This window comes from Phoca vitulina, unplaced genomic scaffold, assembly GCF_004348235.1.
Source record: "Phoca vitulina isolate PV1807 unplaced genomic scaffold, GSC_HSeal_1.0 scaffold6, whole genome shotgun sequence".
NCBI classification, from domain to species: Eukaryota; Metazoa; Chordata; class Mammalia; order Carnivora; family Phocidae; genus Phoca; species Phoca vitulina.
The window spans coordinates 18,105-39,059 of NW_022589709.1; the positions used below are offsets into that span (position 1 = coordinate 18,105).

At 42.6% G+C, this 20,955-nt stretch overlaps 1 pseudogene; it reads left to right on the forward strand.

Moving 5' to 3' along the window:
* The first annotated feature begins 478 nt into the window (after nucleotides 1-478).
* LOC116632040 lies at nucleotides 479-14,406 on the forward strand (annotated as a pseudogene).
* Nucleotides 14,407-20,955: the final 6,549 nt, after the last annotated feature.

The window sequence follows — 20,955 nt, forward strand, 5'->3', positions numbered from 1 at the left end:
GCCATCGGTAGCTTTCCTTTGCCCTTAGGAAGACTCTGAACTCCACTGCATGGCTTGGACCCTGCCCACTGCCTCAGCCTCCTCTCCTCCTCAGTGTCCATAGGTAACCCACAAAGCCCTTCAGTCCCTGTCTTTGGTCCTTTACACATGCTTTTCTCTCTTCCTGGACAGTCCTTCACACACAGCATATACCTCTTCTTCACCACTTGACCTCCTATTTATTCTTTAGGTCTCATATTAAATGGTACTCCTTAGGGGCGCCTGGGTGGCTCAGTCGGTTAAGCATCTGCCTTCGGCTCAGGTCATGATTCCAGGGTCCTGGGATGGAGCCCCGCATCCAGCTCCCTGCTCAGCTGGGAGTCTGCTTCTCCCTCTCCCTCTGCCCCTCCCCCCACCTCGTGGGCGTGCTCTCTCATGCTTTCTCTCTCAAATAAATAAATAAACCTTTAAAAATCAATAAATAAATGGTACTCCTTAGACCACACACCATACCCTGTTCATTTCCTTCATGGTGTTCGTCATAATTTGTAACTATGTATTTATGTGAGTGTTTATTAGTTCTTTAATGTCCCTTCACTTAATAGAAGCAAGATCTCTAAGGACAAACACCGTGTCCTTCCTCCCCCCCGATTATTTCCTTAGTAGTGCCTGGCATTTGAGAGTAACAACAAATATCAACAATAAAGTAAAAGCATCTAACATTGAGAACTTACTGGTTTCAGGCACACTGTTCTAAGATTTTTACAGGTTTTTTATGTGTATTTAATACTTACAACTATCCTAAGAGGTAGATATGATTATTATCCCTGCTTTGCAGATCAGAAAACTGAGTAGTCAAGTCACGCACCCATGATTATATGGCTGAAAAGTAACAGAGCTAGTTTCTAACTCAGGCATTCTGATTCCAACACCTGAACCCTCAACCAGAACATGCTGGGCCTCTATTAAGCACTCCATTACTATTCATTGAAAGAATAAATGAAAACTATATCAAAATTGATTAGTTGCAAAACTGAGGTTAAAATTTAAGTTGTTTGATTGATAATCCACTCCTCTCTCTATGCAGGCAGACAGCAGCTCAGATACCAGCAGAATGCAGTAAAAGGAAGAGAAAGAGAAGCAAATTAACAAATTGGTCTGTTGCTGATAAGGACCTGGGGTGGGAGGGAGAACCTATGATGTGGATTGTGGAGTGAAGTGGAAATCATCATTTTAGATTCAGGCAGGACCCCGTAGCAGGTGGAAAAACACTAAATTGGTTGAAGAGTTCTTAAGATAAAGAATCAGGTTCTCCAGAAACATCAAGTGGAATTACAGTTATTATCACTAACAAGTCAGGTGATTCTTAGGCTTTGGATGGTATTTTCCAAACCTGATTTCAAAGTTTAAGTAACCATCAATGTTATGAAACTACTGATCAGAATTTTAGGGTGAAATTTCTAGTAATGTGCTTTGTTTACTCTTGCGTCCACAGTATAATGGACAGAGCCAGGCACATAGTAAGTGTTCAATAAATATTTATTTAATGATTTAAAGGAAAAAGCACCCAAACAAATCTGTCAGTAGGCACTTACCGAATACCTGTTTTAAGTCTGTGAAATTCAAGGCACAATGAGAAACACAAAGAAAAATTAGTCAGATTCCTATTCACAGAGAGGTCATAATCTAGGTGGACCTACTAACAACTATCACTATCAATCACTACCACCACTGTTGGGGATTTGCTTTGTCTACCTGCTGTGGTACGTCCCTTTATATATCACTGGGTCATTTTCATACTTGCAACAACCTTAAGTGATGGCACTACTACTCTCCATGTCCAGGTATAGAAACTGAGGGTTAGAGATGCTAATTCCTTTCCCAACGTCACAAAACCAGGAACTTGTATTTGAACTCAAGTTGTTTGACTCTGGAATCAACCATGCCAAATGTACTCATCCCATTATTTTGAGATCACCACTATGTGTGAGAGGCATGGTGAGACTAAAGAGTTTGCAAATGCTGCTTACCTGGGCCTGAGATATTTCCATTCTTCACCTGCTACCATCCTATTTATTGTTTAGGCCCCAGATTCATTGACATTTCCCCCGGAAGACTCCTCAATCACTTACAACTGGGTTAGCTATTCCCTCCTTTATGCTCCTGTTGGAAACCTTCCTGAGTCCTGTTCATGATTCTTCTTACCCTAAATTCTGATCACTTATGTTTCCCACTTATTAGTCTTTGAGTTCCTCCAGGATAGCAGTTTATCTTCCCAAAGCCTACACAGTGCCTGGCATATAGCATATCATTTAATAACAATTTATGGAATGAATGAATTTTAAATATAAATTGCCATTATATGGATCCAAGTAATATACAGCAGCATTCAAAGGGAGGAGTACATTCTTAAGCACTAACTGAAGCTTACGGGCAAAGGACTTTTGAAAAGTTGGGGAGGACATGCCGGCAGTGCCACCCAGTGCTTGAGTAGACATAATAGCCCTGGTGGATGAATGGAGGGCCACGTGTGGTACTAGAATTATCACAGTATCACAGCCAGGGAACTCTTGCTGAGGATGCTGTTGCTTGTGATGCTCCATACTGTCCCTGCACCATGCTCGTGACTCTACAGGCTCAAGGCCAAGAGAGACTCAAGAGCAGTGGTCCATCGTGGTGGCGAAGCTGAGCCCAGAGCTACGTGTACAGCTCATTGTATCCAAATTAGGAAGTAAAGCAATCTGAAGGAAATTCAAAACCACAAAACTTACTGATTGAAATACATTGTATTGTTTATACAAAGAATAAAAAGTTTGGGAGAACTTACTCTGCTAAGTCATGATGAAGGAAGAACAACAGCCATGGAAGGCAACCTTTTACTCAGAATTACCTAAATTGGAACTTCATGCCCATTTGAATGGACTCATTGGTTCTAATACCATGAAGAAATTAACAGCCAAGAAGCCAGGTCTTAAAATCCATGATCAGATGAGTGTCAATGACAAGGGAAAGAAGCGAACATTAGAAGAATGCTACCAGATATTTCAAATTATTCATCAGCTTACTACTAGCCCTGAGGATATTCTAATGGTTGCAAAATATGTCATTAAAGAATTTTCATGGAGTGGAGGGGGGTGGGAGGGATGGGGTGGCTGGGTGATGGACATTGGGGAGGGTATGTACTATGGTGAGCGCTGTGAATTGTGTAAGACTGATGAATCACAGACCTGTACCCCTGAAACAAATAATACATTATATGTTAATTAAAAAAAAAAAATTTTTTTTCAGAGGATGGTATCAAGTATCTAGAACGAAGGAGCACAGCAGAAGAGAAAATGCGACAGGCCTAAGACTTTCATAGAATTTGTACTTGAGGGTATAGAATGTCCAAATAAGACAATTTAGACATTGATGGTAGATATTTAATAGCAATCAACAAAGAGGTTGGCCCTTTGGTAGCCAAGGAGACTATTAAACTTGATAAGGAGTTCTGCCTTTCTACTAAGGATATAGTTCTTGGCCTTGGCCTCAGTGGAAACCCTACCACAGGACAAACAAAAGACTCTTGGAACCTCTTCTAGAAGGTAAAAAAGCATGTCTGATGTTAACATTACATCTTTCAGAGATTCCAACTCCCTTCAACCCCCCCCACAAAAACAAACAAACAAAAAACCCACAAGTACTCCTGGATTTGCTTCCTGACAGAATCTGGCATGGGACATTTCTCAACTCCTCTGAAGGAGGATCGCTGGATCTGGTGGCCTTTTGAGGCACCACTCAATACCATGGGGTAAAGCTTAGGACTTCAGGTCCTCCAGATAGCCCTCTATCCCTTCTTCCCCCAGTTTCCAGGTTGCAACCCATTTGTAGAGAAGTACTGTTCTAAAAATGTAAATATCATTTAGAAATTAAAAAAAAAAGTTGAGTTGAGGGTCATGTGATTATTAAGTTTCCTATCTCTGAGTGTTTGGACTGTGTGAACCTAGACAAATTATTTTTCTCTCTGCACCAGCATTTTCATCTATACCTTTGAGATGACACAAATTAGAATGTTGGGAATTTAAAATGAGGTAATACATTAGGAACTCAGCAGAGGGCTCTGTTCTTTGTAAGTACTCAGATGTTTATCATGGCCACTGCTGCTCCTGTCTTCTAGTATTCTTCTGTCTTCTAGTATTATCATTAGGGAAACTTGGGAAAATAAAGCATTTCAGATAGAAGGACACTTCTGAGTAAAAGCTTAGAGATATGAAGAAATTTCCTGCCCTTGGGTATAAAGACGATTCCTGGCAGGGTGAGAAAGGCTGTAGATACTTAGTTCAGAAAGAAAGATTCCTTGGAGCCAAGCAAATACTCAGAAAATCAGAGAGCTAGTGAAATCACGCTCCATTCCTGTTTTTTAAGAGCTAAATATCCAAATGAAGAGTCCAGTGTGTGTCTGAGTCCACTGTGTCTTTTCCGTTAAATATACACACGCAGGGCTCTATTAGGTGGCTGCCATTTTGTTCTCAGGAAGTGAATAAATCAGCCATTTGGTCCTCGGGAATATGGGCTGCTGACTCTTATTCTCTCTGGGGAAGAGTGGTGTGTTATTAGCCATCTTTTTTATCTGGAAGTATAACACCAATTTTGGCTCTGTGTCTGGTCATCTAGCCTTTTCTAAGGTTGCCCGAATGAAAATGTGAAAAGATGGTATTTGGTCCTTGTGACTGGAATTAGGAAGAGTGGGTGGTATGCATGATCCCCTAATTGTTCTCCTTGCCTTTGGTCTTCACTGAGCCACCTCCTTTCAATCTGTAAGATCTTATAGAATTAGCCAACTAAAGAATACTTCAGAGTAGGCCATCCCCTCATCTAGCTCCTCTGGTGGGTCTCCATGACCAATCAAAATTGCTTATCCTTCTCTTTATATCTATTATTTGAGTTTACCCTCTTTTCTATCTTTTTTTTGCCTTAAGTCCCTTTGATACACTATACGCTATCACCCTAAACAGCTGGTGGCACCACCTGCCCCCGCCCCCCAAAAAAAGGTGACATGCATACTTACTATGTTTTGGGGCTATCTGATTTTCTTCAAACAGTTTTCTTCCACTTAGAATGCCCACATCCTATTATGACTATCAAGAGTCTGGATATGTGTGGGGTAGATATAGTAATAACTGGAAAATAACAGGATTATGTGGTTTCTTGTGTATTGGATTTTTTTTCCCCCAGAGATAACCTGTTCGGTTAGCAATTTGGCTTAAAATTTTATCATTTTAGCAAGAGTATAAGTGGATGGACTAGAAATCTCTGTGGCGCTGGGCTGGAGAGTGTGACAGATGGAATCTAGGGTTTAAACTTTCTAGTTAAGAATATTACAACCTATGGAGATAGTGCGCACCTTATCCTATGTACATCCCGTTTAACCAGCTTTCAGACTTTAAACAACCTTACAATGTTGGAAAACTTCTAATATATAAATGTGGAATAATAAGTTTTCTAAACCAGATGAAAGCATCGCATCACTCTTGCATCCTGTAGGCAAATGCATGTTGACTGTAAAACTGTGTAAGTGTGAGTTGTGTGATTTCACAGCCTTGGTCGTTGGACTTGTGAACAACAGATATCAGATGAGAAAAGCAGCAGGTGAGTGTGGAGTGAGCAGTGGCTGCTGACAAAGGGAGGAGTGACAGCTGACAAGGAGGGAGGACCCAGTGGAGACTACATGCCCGCCAAGTATGAAGCTGTCTGGACACCAAAACAAATAAACAAAAACAAAACACCCTAGTACCTCAGGAGTCCTTAAGTTGTCATACACACCAGTGCTAATGATTATTAATCAGCAACCAGTTATCATATGCCTACTATGTGCCAGATCCCATTCCAGGAAATCCAGGGGAATTTTTTTAAAAGTATAAAATACAGTGCTCAGCTCTGAAGATATTTATCATCTGCAACACTACCACATCAGCCAAGGTGACATTCTGTATATTAAGCTCTTTTCACAAAGGCAGGGGCATGTGTGGAACCTAGTAGGAAGTTTTTCTCTTCCAACATTTAAAATTATTTAGCCACTCACAAGATAAATTGTTTACTATTTTCTTGAAGATACTATTTCCTGACAATGCTAGTAATGGAGACATTTCAGAATAATGACCTCATAAAGTTCACACAGCTGCCTCTCTGTGCAGACTTAGATAGTCATGACCTCACTCAGGCCAGAGGCAGGTCTTAACAGCTTGATAGGACTATGGTCAGAAATGCAGTTTGGTTAAAATGTTTCCCCTCCGAACTGCTAACTTATTTAATGAAAGGGAGTGTCTCACTAAAGGTGCATATTTTTCCTGAGATTCTGCAGGGATGAGACCATGGCACCTATGGGACATTAGACAAAAAGAGTTGGATCTTGACATAGATCAGGAACCCCCAAATTCATCCTTGTACTTAAGTCATTTGAACTCTTTGGTTATTTTATTCCATCAAGTCAGTCATTTAGAGTTGAGGAAGATCTTACTCATTCCAAAAGGCTGATTTAGAGCATTTTCCCTGGGGAAGGATATCCTCTATAATCAGGCAGTGACAAAGCCCCTGCTACTGCAGGGAGAGATGGATTACTGCCCGTATAATATGGAATGTATCGGTAACGGTAATCGTAATGGGAGCCTTATAAAAGCAGCAGGCAGGATGAGGGCCGACCATTCATTCAAAATGGAAAGGGAATGTGTATGTTTATCCCACTGTCCACCAAATTTATTTTAGGGAAAATACAATCAAAGCAGAAGAAAATGAAGAGTAGGAAATGCTTCAACCGCTGGGCCTTTCTGGCCTCTTAAAATCTGAGCCAGGCTAGGAAAAATATGGTGAGAATACTGAATTTGGAGTCAGGAAATGTAAGTTCAGGTATAGGTTCTGTTGTTACACCCTCACTGTTTGACCTTGAGGACACCATTTCCCCTTCCTGGAGCATCCACCTCTTGCCTATGATAGAAGGGATTAGATGAAGCCTCTATGGGTCTTTATACTCCTGGCATTCTAGGGTTCAGTAGTAAGCTAAAACAAGGATCTTGTTTTTTAATGTGTAATCCACAGTGAAGTGACCTATAAATTCCGCTTAACTCTAAATGTGAATTAGATGCAAATACACAATGAAAAATTAGGGTGAAAATCATTACTCTGTGTAGATTAGGAAGTATAATATGATTCCTTTGCAGTGGGAAGAATTAATTTTATACAGGCTGAAGTAAGCATTGAAAAATGTAAGGAGAACCAGACACTACTATAGTCTGGGCTTTCTTCCTCTTTGGTGAGATTTTTCTTTTCTATTTTTGTACCCATGGTTAGGGACAAATGTCTGTGGGATTCTACATGGGGCTATGGCATAAGCAGATCATGCAAGCGTAGTCATGAGTAATGATACCATCTATAGATTTCTATGACCCAGAGGACCTCAGTGTATATGGTCTCATATAACCTACCTGTCCTGAGAGAAAGGAAAATTTAGCCAGTTGTTACATATGAACTTGAGTTGAGAAAATAGTTCAGGAACCAGGGAATTTGTGCTTACTGGGTGCCACAACCAGTGTTAGCACTTGATAGATTGTCTTTCATTTAATCCATAGACTAGAAGTTCCCTTTCAGAATACAGTTTTTAAACATTATTTGCTTTCCTGATTCCTATTAGTAAAATGGGGAAATTGAATCTTGGAGGGGTTAAGTAAGGTCTGACAGCCAGCAAATAGTATAAGCTGAGAATGAAAGCTACTCTGACTCCAAGGCCAGTTCCCTTCCACAGTACCACATTGCCTTCTGGAAGTTCTACTTCCCACTCTATTTCTGCCTTTATTTGGCTCTGGTACCTAAAACAAATCACTTAAGTTCTTGAATCTCAGTTTTTCATCTGTTAAAAAATAAAAAAAACCCAACTAACCAAAATTGGATATATGGCCTCTGCTCTTCTTCCATGGTTTGTGCATGATCTTTACAGGGCCACAGTTAATTCACTGGGAATGGTGCCTCTTGCAGTCATGAAACATGGTGGCCTTGGACTTAATAGGTCCGTGTACAACCTGAAGCTATATGTAAATTGTATTGTATTTACACATCTGCATTGTATTAGAAGAGTCCAAAGCTTTCCTGACTGTCAATGAAATCTGTATCCCCAAATACCTAAGAACCTTCTGATTCTTAGTAGACTTTAGTAGGTCTCCTGATGATGTCTTCTAACTCAAATCATCTGTAGCAATCTGAAATAAATTAAGGTTTAGTACATGAAGGGAGCTCAAAGGCAAAACTGACACTTGTATCAGAGACTATGTGGTATTGTGGAAAGGAACCTGGCAAAGAGTTGAGGATTCTAGGTCCTGGTTTACTCTGCCTTGTCATTCAAAGAGAGATGCTAATTCCTGCCTGCCTCCTCACTAAAGCAGTTATTATAAGAATCAAATGTGATAATATGGATGCAAACACTCTGAAAAAATACAAAGTATTTTGCAAACTTATGATATTAACTGTGAGATATTAAAGTATCAAGTCATTTCGCTAGTTGTCAATTGAGAAAGGGGGGAAAATTGCAGGCTCCATCAGCAAAATTTAAAAACCCTGCTTTTTCATCCTTCAGCAAGGTCCTTCAGCTGATACTTACGTGCAAATTTCCTTGACTTTAATGAGAATTGGTTGCAAATACAGCTTGCAGGATTCAAATGGAGATCATTGTCACTCTTGGAGCAGATAAATAGAACTTAAAGTTTCTTCTCTAGGAAAGAATGTTCCTCTTTTATCCCCTTTCTTCCATTAGTCAGTGATTCTCAAAGGATGGTCCAGGACCAGCAGCAGAACATCATCAGGGAACATGATAGAAATGCAGATTCTCAAGCCATACCCCATGTTAGGTTTTATGGGACTGGGGTTGAAGAATATGGCCCTATTTCAAGGAATGCAACTCTCTCAAGATGCAGAAAGTATAGATACCTTCGGTACCCTTGGCAGCTGAAGAGCAGTAGGATCCAAAATTAAACCATTCATGTGTAAAACTAGCTCCATGGTAAGTGATATTCCCTGAGCCTCACAGTTATGGAACGTAACAATAAATATGAAAAGAGCTAATGTTTATTGAGCATTTGTCAAATTCTTAGCACTATGTTAAGTGATTTTTATGCATTAATGGTACCGCATATTTTTAGCTATTTACTGTGTCAGGACTTTGACAGGCTCTGAAAATACAACTGTGAAATGTAACTGTCCTCAAGGACCTCACTCACCAATGGGGGTTATTAGAAGAAAGGGACCCATCACTGTCCGAAAGAGAAGGACCATGGAAGAATAAGTTCAGGGTGTTTTCTAAGACCTAGTGAGGCAGCTACACTCAGTTTTATGTGAATAGAGGTTTCTCAGAGGAGGAAATGCCTAAATTTAGGCCTCTGAAGGATGGGAGGATCAGTGACTTGACAGTGGGCAAAACTGAGATTTAGGGCACTTGGACACCTGTCCTCCAAGTCACATAGCAAGTAAGTGGTAATGTTGGGACTTGAACTCAGGTCGGTCCAGTTCCAAAGCCCTTGCTTTTAACCATTAAGGGTAGGCCAGAAAATAGGTTTTATCAAGCCTGTCAATTCTGATAAATTGGTAGTGGCTTCCAGGCATGCTGATGATGAGGACTCTGAGGCCTTGACTGGGCTAAACGGGAAGGAATGCCATGATCAATTAGTGATGTCTGCCTTGGGTGCAGAAGAGGGGAGTATGTGTGTCATGCATTTGCTGACCCTGCAGTGCAGAGTACTGCCTCCAGGACTTAGCACAAAGAGAGACAGACCTGCAGAGCTGGTTCTTGTTCATGTCAGATTGTCTCTGACTTCAGGGAACTTATAGCTCAACAGCATCAGCGGGGGCTTATTATATGTTACTAGGAGGTACTAAGTGACAGCTCAGGATGTTATGAGCTGATGGAGCATTTAGTGAGAAAGAGAATAAAGGTTTTCTTTCTTTTCTTTTTTTTTTTTTCTTTTTTTTTTTTAAATGAAGACACTGATTAAGTCTAAGAGTGAAAAACAAACGGCAATAAAGAGCAATCAATCTTATTAATCCACTAACCTTCAAAATTTGTAGGCCAATTCCATTTTCATTCTTTACCACTGTTACTTCCATCAACATGGAAGGTGTTGATATAACAGAAAATGGCATTGTTTGCAAGTAATGGGATCCATATTGTTAAGTTAGCTCCCTTGTGCCCAGGGGAAACTTAAATTTAGAAATGCCACCCAAAAAATATGCATTCAACATACCTAATGGCTCATCTTTGGAGCAGTATGGAAGTTGATACCAATTAGGGATTGAGAAAATGGCTCTTTAAGGCAAAGATTATAATAAGTTCACTTCACACATGGTTTATGGTGTTGGTAATATGGTGCATGAGCTCTTTGAAGGCTAATCACATATTGTTTCCCCAGTATCTTTGTTACACCAACGCTTGGATTGAAATAACAACAACCGGTTCTAATAATCTAAAGGAAACAGATGAGTACCATCAAGTCAGTCAATAGTTGGAGATGAATTTCCTTTACAAAAAAGTCTTTTTTACTTCTCCCTAGAGCACCTTCACAATTTAACTGTTTTATCCTTGACATTAAAAATGTTTTAAAAATGACTCATGTATTGGATATAGAGACCAAAAGGAGAAGATGACCTCTCCCCAAATCCCAAGGTCAGAGCTGTTTGCCATCTGGGCATTTCTCCCCAGGAAGGCTGTGTGAACAGTTATCTCTCACTAACCGTGACTTGGCAAGCCAACGTGCCCACATTTTCAGAGGCTCACTGGTGGTTAAGGGTGGCCTTCGTTGTCATCCTCCAAACAAGCCAGAGGTGACGATGTAAGCCTCAGCAGCACCTCCCCCCTCCCCGCCCCAGGGCTATGCCTGCTTATTGTGCTCTCCTAAAGCCCTACCCAAGGTCATCAGAAACTAGCTTCTCACTGGTCGCCCCCTCCCTCAAGGTATTTACATCACAGATGATGGGGGAGCTTATCATCTTGAAGCCTATTTACCTTATCTTACTTTGGAAGACGAGATGTGACAGTACCAGAAATCAAAACATTTCTCTGGTCAAGTCAAGCTGACCAGTACAGAATTATCTCTGATTCACTTTACATTTTAAACATTATCTGAAGTCTCAACAAGGAGAAACATGACAATGGTCTGTGGAGAAGAGGCTCTGGGGCGTAGGCTGATTAGAACTTTACCTTTTCTCATTCCTACCAGATTAGATAATCATGTGGAGAACTATGAAAAACAGCCTCTAAATACAGTCTCCGCTATGTAGAGATCTCAGCAAGAAGAAGGTGTTCTGGAGTCCAAAGTTGGAGGACATCAGTTTCGATTCCATGTTAAATGGAAAGAGGAGAAGAACCATTTAAAGATTTGCATTTTAATATATTCAGGATCCAGAAGCTTCTCCTGTGCAGGGCTCCTGATCCATTCATGCAGCAGAGGACCACCAAGTTAATTCAGAGAAACTACCTTATTGGCTATGCAATTTATTCATGTTCTTACCCCCTGGTAGGCTTCTGGGTATGTATCCCTAATGCATCTCTCTTCTGTGAGCAGTACTGATGCTGAAGCTTAGCTGTGTGCTGTCATTTGTCCCATCCTTTTCTCTTTACTTCTGGTACGTGGGCTGTTTTCTCCTCCATTCCATGGAGAGAGACACAGCCCAGTGCTTTGGGTGGAGCCCAGGGCTGCTGGTAGGATGAGATCTGGTTTCCATGCCTATTTCTGGCACAAACATGTATGACTTTGGACAAGTATCTTTCCCTGTGCCAGCAGCCCAAGATTGGCTGATCCCTAAGGAGCCTTTCCAGCCCTAACATCCTAGGACTTAGTGGGAACTGGAATTCTGGGTTTGACTGAGTTCAGCGTAACCAACATTTGCCAACTGCCTTGCTCTTTGGCAGTGAGCACCATGCCGGGCACTGCAGGGGATGTGCTTCTATCAGAAGACTCTCTCTGACACCATAGCACTCACAGGCGAGCAGGGAGTAGGATGAGAAAAGCAAGTTTACAGATATCTCCAGTGCACAGCAGAACACACTGTGTGCTGGGAGCAAAGTACAAATGATTACAGGGTCTGAAAGAGGCAGGAATCGCATCTGTTTACAAAGAACAAAGTCAGAATAACACTTCATGGCATTTCAGATGAGCCTTGGCAGAGAGAATTCAAACAGGAAGCGGTGTCGTTTCCATAGCATTTACTGAGCAGGTATTTTGTGCCAGTCACTGTTCTGAGCACTTTACTCATAAAAGCTCATTGACTCCTCTCATTGTTTTGACACAGAAACCATGATTATTCCCATTCTGCATATGGAGAAACTGAGGCATAGACTGTCTAAATGACATGCTTAGGCTCACACCATGAGCCAACAGCAAATGGGATTCACACCCAGGTGATCTCATGCTTATGTCCAGTATCAGCTTGGAGGCTTCACCGACACTCACATATGGAAAGTCTCTGAACCTGGAGACTGGAGAATGAAGAAGGCCTGACTGCAAAGATGAGCTTTGGGACCCAGGGCGAGTCCTCTTGTGCCTCTGAATTGCCAGTTTCTTATCAGTGACATGGCAGTGATAAGTACTTGCCTCATTGAGTTATGATTACTCAGCAAAGCAACAGGACTAAAAATACTTTTTTAAGTGATACAGAGTCCTATGTAATTTTAAAAAATAGAGGAAAGCAGAAAGAGCAATGTGAACAAAAGACGGAAGAGTGCAAGGCATATTTGGGTACGTATTCAGGGCAGAGTGCTTGTCCTCTGTGCTCTGTAAGTGCACCTGATAGGTCAGGTCAGGGTCTCTTCTGCATGCTTGCACCTTGAGTGATTTCCACCCAGGGTCTTGCTTTATCTCAGCTCTGGTAGCTACGCTAGGCCTTGACTCTACTCTCTCAATGTGAAGAATGACAAATCCAGCTTATTTTCCTTGTGTTTTGTATTGCCGGCGCTCACTCCAGAATGCCAGTATGATTCTCATCAGCAAGAGTTTAATGGCAGCATTTGAATGGGAGGACTGGACCCCTAACCCACAGTACTAATACAGATGTCGGCATGTCACTTTCAGCAGCATTAGCTCATGTAGGAGTGACAGTAAGGGATGGGTAAAGTAGAGTGGAAACTTATCAGCCACGTCTGTGCAGCAAGATGTGTTACCGTCATCTTCTCAATCTGGGGCAAGGCAACGTCTTTAGATGGTGCCAGGGTACCATGGGGACTGATGGGGAAGGTGAAGGGGCACACAGTGGTTAAATCCAAGAAAAGGGGAGCAGTTCAAGGGACACCCAGTAGGAGATACACTGGACTGGGCTCAAAAGAGTACCAGCTGGCCTGATTTTTGGCTGATTGACCCTGGAAATGTCACTTCACCTCCCTGAGCTTCTGTTTCCTATAAAACGGCACAATTGATAAAGATGCTGTCTAAAGCACCTTGGATTCTAAAAGCCTAAAAATGTGCAAGTTATTTTTAAGCAGAAACTTAACTACAGCTATTCTTAGGCTCCCAACTAGAAGCTACATGTGATTTTTCATTTCCTATGAACTGCAGAGGTAAGGTTTTCAGTTGCATGTTGCTCTTATCTCTCTAGTGGCCAGATGATGTTGCTTACAGAACAACAGCAGAAACATCACAACAATAGCATCTGTAGCAACAGACACCATGGTAGTCAGGAACCGTGCACTGAGAACACGTTTTAAACGCATTTAATTCTCAAAGCAGCACCATTAGGTGGGTCCTATTAATTGTTTTTGCAATACAGATGAGGAAGCAAAGATTCCAGAGTTACTCATTAACTTGCCCAAGGGACAGACTGGGGAATTGAACCTAGTTTGTCCACCATCAAACCCTGCGCTCTTAACAGGTCAGATAGCCAGCCAGGAGTGAACATAGGCACGTGAACCTCAGGAGCCCAGGTGGCCCTTATAGCCTCTCTCCCTTGAAAAATGATCTCTAAAGATTTCTTGATAGGAATCAGAGACTTTATTCCCCAGGTCGGAAGAAGGAAGTGACTAACTCCAGGGTAAGAGAACAGGATAAGCAGTCCTTTCCTCAAAGTGAACTCTGATGACACCAAAGAGGACAGGCCTGCATTGGAAGAAAGAGGACCACAGGGACAAGAGGGGCATGGGGGACGGGCAGTTGCCTCACCTGCTCAGTTGTCTGAAAGTTGTTCCACACCAGAGTCCCCAACCCTGCCTCGCATTGCTCAGTGGCCCTGACCATGGGAAAGGCACAAGGAAAAGTACAGTGGAGGGGTTCACAGTTGATAGAGCAGACAGGACGCAGAAACCAGGTGGATGTACCAGCCCCACCTAGAAAGCATCTGTTCCCAAAGCACTATTAAGTGCCAGGTCCACAGAGAGATTGCTAAGACACAGCTCCTTCCTTAACAGAAGGGCTCATTGTAAAAAGATGGGAGACACAGGAAACAAACTGAGGGTTGCTGGAGTGGGGGGTGGGGTGGGAGGGATGGAGTGGCTGGGTGATAGACATTGGGGAGGGTATGTGCTATGGTGAGCGCTGTGAATTGTGCAAGACTGTTGAATCACAGATCTGTACCTCTGAAACAAATAATGCAGTATGTGTTAAAAAAAGAAGAAGAAGAAGATAGTGGGGGGAAGAATGAAGGGGGGGATTTCGGAGGGGGAGACAAACCATGAGAGACTATGGACTCTGAAAAACAAACTGAGGGTTCTAGAGGGGAGGAGGGTGGGAGGATGGGTTAGCCTGGTGATGGGTATTAAAGAGGGCACGTTCTGCATGGAGCACTGGGTGTTTTACGCAAACAATGAATCATGGAACACTACATCAAAAACTGATGATGTAATGTATGGTGATTAACATAACAATTAAAAAGTCAATTAAAAAAACACTTAAAAAAAAAAAAGATGGGAGACAAATCCAGGCATGGTTGGCATTAATGCAATACACTAAATGCCAAAATGAGAGTCTGAACAACTTGTTTTGTGTGTAAAGGGAGGACCAGACACAATTAACTCCAGCACAACGCAGAAAAGTACTAAGTGCACTAATGGAAATGTGAGCTAAGAGCCCAGGGAGGGGTAGATTGACACTGACAGGGGTTCTCACGGAAGCAGTGGTGTTTGAGTGGGATCTTTTCCGAAGTACTGGAATGAGTGGAGAGGAAGAGATGAAATTCTCATCATCGCAGGGAAATAGGTGTAAGGACGTATGTCAGTTTGTCATTTGCTTTTCTGAAGGGAGGATGACTACAAGCATGGAGTTGAAGTGCAGACTGACCTAGTTGTGATTCCCAGATCAGCCATGTCTGTGTGACCTAGAACCCTTGTGTCTTCATCTATAAATGGAGATGCTAATTCTTTCTTCATGAGATTGTTGTGGAGAATAAAGAAATTAATGCATATGTTTAGTGATGCAAATATTTAGTAAATGCTCAGTAAATGATAGCTTTTACTCTGTGTTATTGCTGTAGTGAACATTATCTGGCTCCTCTGGGTGACATCTGAGGCTAACCAGCCACTACTGGATAACTTAAAAATGAACTAAATACACCTACATATTCATTTGCCTTTGCCTTCACCCCCTTTGCACTTTCCCTCTCCCCAGATCCTTGCATAGCCAGTACGTCTGCCTACTCCTGAATCAGAGTTTTGCTTCTTTGTTTTGTGTTGTTCTGGTTTTCTTGTGTTTCGTGTTCTAGCTTCTTCTTCATGTAGTACAGTTCTGCAGTGGATGGGGCACTCTTTGTAGTATTTTCAGATCCAGGAGCGAATGCACAAGACAACTACCATGTCCATTTCTTGAGCAGAGTCCTTGCCTGGTCAGCAGCCCAGCCTTGCTCTGGCTCCTGTTCATCACCTTGCAGCTGAGAATCCTCGGAGAATGTTGGAACTATAGAGAACTTCTGCCAGATCTTTTGTTTTACCAATGAGGACCTCAAGGCCCAGAAATAGGAAGAGCCTGGTCAAGTTTCTACAGAGAGACAAGCAGAGTAGGCCAGTACACTAGACCCCAAGTTGGGGACTCACAGGCCAGTGTACCCTGGATGGCTTCCAGGGAGCTTTCTGCCTTTGCTCTGTAGACTTAGGCCCAAAGATACGATTCCTTCCCTCCCCAGTCCTCCCTCCACGTCCCTCCTGGCTTTGGGTGAAGCCCTCCTAGAAGTCGGTGTTGCACATGCAGCTCCCTCTCCCACAAGGCATCATCAGGATGCCTGTCCCAGCACCGTGCACTGACTTGGGGCCTTCACAGCTTGGAGCCCAATGACAGCCAGTGAGGCACGAAGATGGGAAACACTTTCAACTGGCTCAGCATTCAAGAAGTGAGGAGGCAGGTAGGTAGTGTGTGTGATGACTGACTCTGTAGAGGGTTGATAATAATGAGGAAACTCTAAGGCTTTCCTTCTCCTACTCTTCTGAGACCAAGGATGTAAGTACCTTTAATCTTACATACCAGCTCTGGCTGTTTGGTGCTGGTGACTATGTCGAGGAGGATCCTGAAGCCACACATGGCTCCATGGGATATGATGCTCGGATACGGGGGCACGGGACCGTATGCGATCATTATGGGGAAAATAAGACCCAAGGGGCATTCCAGTGTGATGAGGGAGGCAGACTCACGAACCACTGGTGAAAACTGTACAAGAGAAAATGAAGGGGCGCCTGGGTGGCTCAGCAGTTAAGCGCCTGCCTTCAGCTCAGGTCATGATCCCAGGGTCCTGGGATTGAGCCCCACATAGGGCTCCCTGCTCAGCAGGAAGCCTGCTTCTCCCTCTCCCACTCCCCCTGCTTGTGTTCCCACTCTGTCAAATAAATAAATAAAATCTTTAAAAAAAAAAAAACTTTCTTAAAAAAAAGAGAGAAAATGAAATAAATTCTACAGTAGAAGTACAGCATGTTCTGTACATTCAGAGGAAAAGGCAGTTCTTTCTCAAGAGGGAGAACAGGGCAGACAGGTGAGATTGAGCCAGGGCTCCACGCTCAGCAGGGAGTCTGCTTGAGATTCTGTCTCTCCCTCTCCCTCTGCTCCTCCCCTCGCTCATGCTGTCTCTCTCTCTTTCAAATAAATAAATAAATCTTTAAAAAAGTGTTTACATCCTTGGTCTCAGGAGAGCAGGAGAAGGAAGGCCTCAGAGTCTCCTCATTTTTATCAACTGTCTACAGTGTCGGTCATCACGGACATTCCCCACCTGCCTTCTTATTTTCCCCCAAATGTATCACATATGATATGTTGAATCAATCAATAAGTTAATTACTCAGTGAATGTCACAGTGTTAGATATGTTAAAAGATGATTCAGCATGATAGTAAGAACTCACATTGTGGAATCAGACATACATTAGGTTTGAATTCTAGCTCTCCCATTATTGGTCCTAAGATGTCTACTGACCTGTGCCTCAGTCCTTCTTTTATAAAATAATGAGAATTATAATCATAATAGTGCATACCCTCTAGGACTGCTACAGAGCTTAAAAGATTTAATGATATATAGTCTATTTCCTAGCATCAAAGTGCTCAATATATGCAAGCATTTGGCAGTAACACTAGAAATCGTCATCATCATCATCATTTGTTGCCACTGTCATTATGCTGGTGACCAGAATCCCCAAATCCTAAATCAGCCCCTCTCTTCCCTTAGATATAAGAGGGAGACCCATGGAAGCTTCTTTCCTCAGGGCACTCACCAGGTCTCGGCTCTCTGGATCTCAGCACTATGGGGACCAGAAGAGACCAACCCTAGGCAGTGGGTGGCCAGGGAGGATTTTGCCCAATGTCTCAAATAAGGCAGATCCAAGCTTTCTACCTCAGATCTACAGATAAGAGGCCCCTCCTACCCATACTCAAAGCAGCTTCAGGCCTCACAGCTCCCCAAAGACACAAACCCAGCAGAGATTTCACAGCTCTAGCACCACAGACCATAACTGGCCTTGCCACCTGCACACCTATCTTGAAGAAGGCACTGGGAAGGGGGACATCCTAAAGCAACAAATGGCCCCAGGTGGGAGGGCAGGTGGCAGTGTGTCAGTGGTGGTGGCTGTATGGCCTGTGTGGGTGTGAGGGAGGTCGATAATATAATGCTCTAAGTATGTGCAGAATGTATGGAGAACTTGAAATATAGATATGGTTATCAGTAATGTGATTAGTGGGGACAGAACTGAATCTGCAAATGACCATGCTTGTATAATCCATGCCTATCCTCTTACAGTTGAGGAAACCAAAGTCCTCACTTGAGGGAGATAGCCCACTCACTTGTTGATTCATTTACTTGGCACTGGTTGTACTTCTCAGTGCTGTGCACCAGGTCAGCATGCTTAGAAAGGGAGAAAGAGGTCCTGTTCTCAAAACTTATAGCTTTAAATTAAGAGGAACAGATAATTAACAAGCCAACAATCAACTAGATGCAGTGAAATCTCTCATAACCAACTTCCATTAGCCATCTCTTTGGATTAACCTGCATTCCCCATTCTCTCTGTAAATACCCAACTGACACTCCTGGTGAGTGATCAGCCCATATGCTTCTGTTCACATCAACTTCATTGGAAATGTGCTAGAAATCAGTTCAGTTGTTTTCAAACCTATTTATATGTCTGTATTTTTATTATATTTGGGCAATGTAACTAAAAATTACATAAACTAGTGAAATACGAGTGCAAAACAAAGTTGTTTTCTTTCTTTGGAAACTAAGTTAAATACTTTTGAAAGTCGCAAAGATCAATCACCAAAAACATTGTAATATTAGGTGTAGGCGAGACAACTATAAAAAAAATTGGGGGAAAAACAAAAAAAATTCTGTACTTACATTTATTTTGTAAATGTCTTCAGGTTCCCACTATATCAAAAGATTGATAAATACATGTGCACTTAGGTATTTTAAACTAAAAGGAAATACCTGCTATGAGTCATTTTTGTGTGATTCTCCTTTTTAACCATCTTTCTCAAATAATCTAATTGCAGTCCCTATTGCATCAGATAAAAGGGCTTCTACTGTAATTACAACTTGAGTAAAGTGCTGTGAAGGGGACAAACCAAATGCTGTGACAGAGAACAGTAGGTCACCTACTTAGGGTGGTCCTTGAAAGAAGGGAAGAAGCCAGCCAAGTGGAAGTGGGAGACGAGTCCTACATGGATGGTGCAGCATCGGGGAGGCCTTGGTACATCCGAGGAACTGAAGCAATCAATGAGGGGCAGGGAAATGATGAATGAAGTTGTTCAGGTCAGCAGGATCCAGACAATGTAGACCCTTAGAGGTCATGCAAAGGAGTTTAGGCTTTATTCAGAGCATGATGAGAAACCTTGAAGGGGCCCAGAGCCACAGCATTAGGACAGGATCCTGATTTCTGAAGAACATTCTGGCTGCTTTGTGAAGAATGGATGAGGGTGGGGAAAGACGTGGGCAAAGTGGAGGCCAGGATAAAGGAAGTGATACAGTGTAATGAGCATGCATCATGAATGGTGACAGAGGCGTAGGCCAAGGTGGTAGAGGGGATGGAAAGTGGGGGAGGTAGATACATGTGTGACATCTCTGGAAGGACTTACATCCATGTTTTCTTAAGTCAGCCAATCAGTATGATCAAACTCACAGCCAACTATGGAGAGGCATTTGTGATCTAATGGGAAAAACACTCTACCTGAATTCATGCAACATGATTTTCTCTTTCTAGTTTGATATTTATTGACTGTGCTACTCAGAGCAAGCCTCTTAACCCTTGGAAGTTCATGTGGATAAAAGGAATAATAATATCCTGTCCAATCTACCTCTTATTTGATTGTGTAATTAGAATAAAATGATGGCTTACATGTTCACTACACTTTATAGTGAATTTGAATTTAGAACTTTGGTAAACTCACAGCAGGCAAGACAGGTGCTATTGCCCTCACTTCACAGGTGCGCAAACCAACAAACAGTTACTGAGTATCTTCTGTATCCAGACCAGGGCTAGGTTCTGAGACCTTACAAAACAGATTAGACCCAGCCTTGCCCTGCCGTAAGTAAGCTCACAGTCTGGTGAAGAGGACAAGCGTGAAAATGCTAAATTATGGCATATCGAGATAAGTACTAAGAAAGTGCATTAAAAACTCAAAGGAGAAAGTAATTTTGTTCTGGAACTGTTGGAAGGCTACCCACTGGAGTCTGCATGTGAGTGGGGTCTTGAGGATGTGTAGAAGTTTTCCAGGTGTGGACGGACATGTTGAGGAATGTGTGCAGAGGGGTGGAGACCTGGAAGGCAATGGCGTGCTGCATTCATCAGTGTGTTTGGGTCTCCGCTGTTTGGGGGACCGTCGGGAAATGAGGCTGGAGGGTTGAATCAGGGATAGTGAGGCTCTCTCACATGGAGTCCTGTGGGTGCATTATGCTAAAGCAGGAAAACTAGTGTTTTAGCTGCATGCTCACGCTTTCCTCAGATACTCACAGCACTTCCACATATTTGTACCTGTGCTTCTCCTTCCTTCCTCACTTTCTGTTTTCCCCAGCATTAGCTTGAATAGCAGCCTTCCCCCCACACCCACTCCTAGAACTCTTCATTTTAATGGGGACATACAAAGAGAACACCCCAGGATAGTGAGAAATGCTTGTGTTCTCAGAATTCCTTCCAGAATTCAAGCAGCCTGGACTGATTTTTGGCAGCAGCTGTCTCATCCTGCATTTTGAGAAACCTTACAAAGTGATTCGAATTTTGGTACAAAGGGAGCTCAGTACCAAGAGTGGGGGGTGAGCATCTCTGCAGAGTCTCAGGGAGAGAGTCTCGGTTGGTGGAAATTGTTTGGGAGACCTGTGTTCCAGTCCGTAGGCTGGACAGCGTGCTTTCAGGCCTCACCTCTCCCATCTGGAAAATGAGAAGAAATGCTTGTAGAAGTGGAAGAGTGTTCAAGCTAACTGAATCTCATTTCTCTTACAAATGAGGAAATGAACTCCAAAGAGGGGCGATAACTCACTTCAGGCCATGTAGAGAACCGGCAGCCTGTTTGGTCCGCCATTCATTC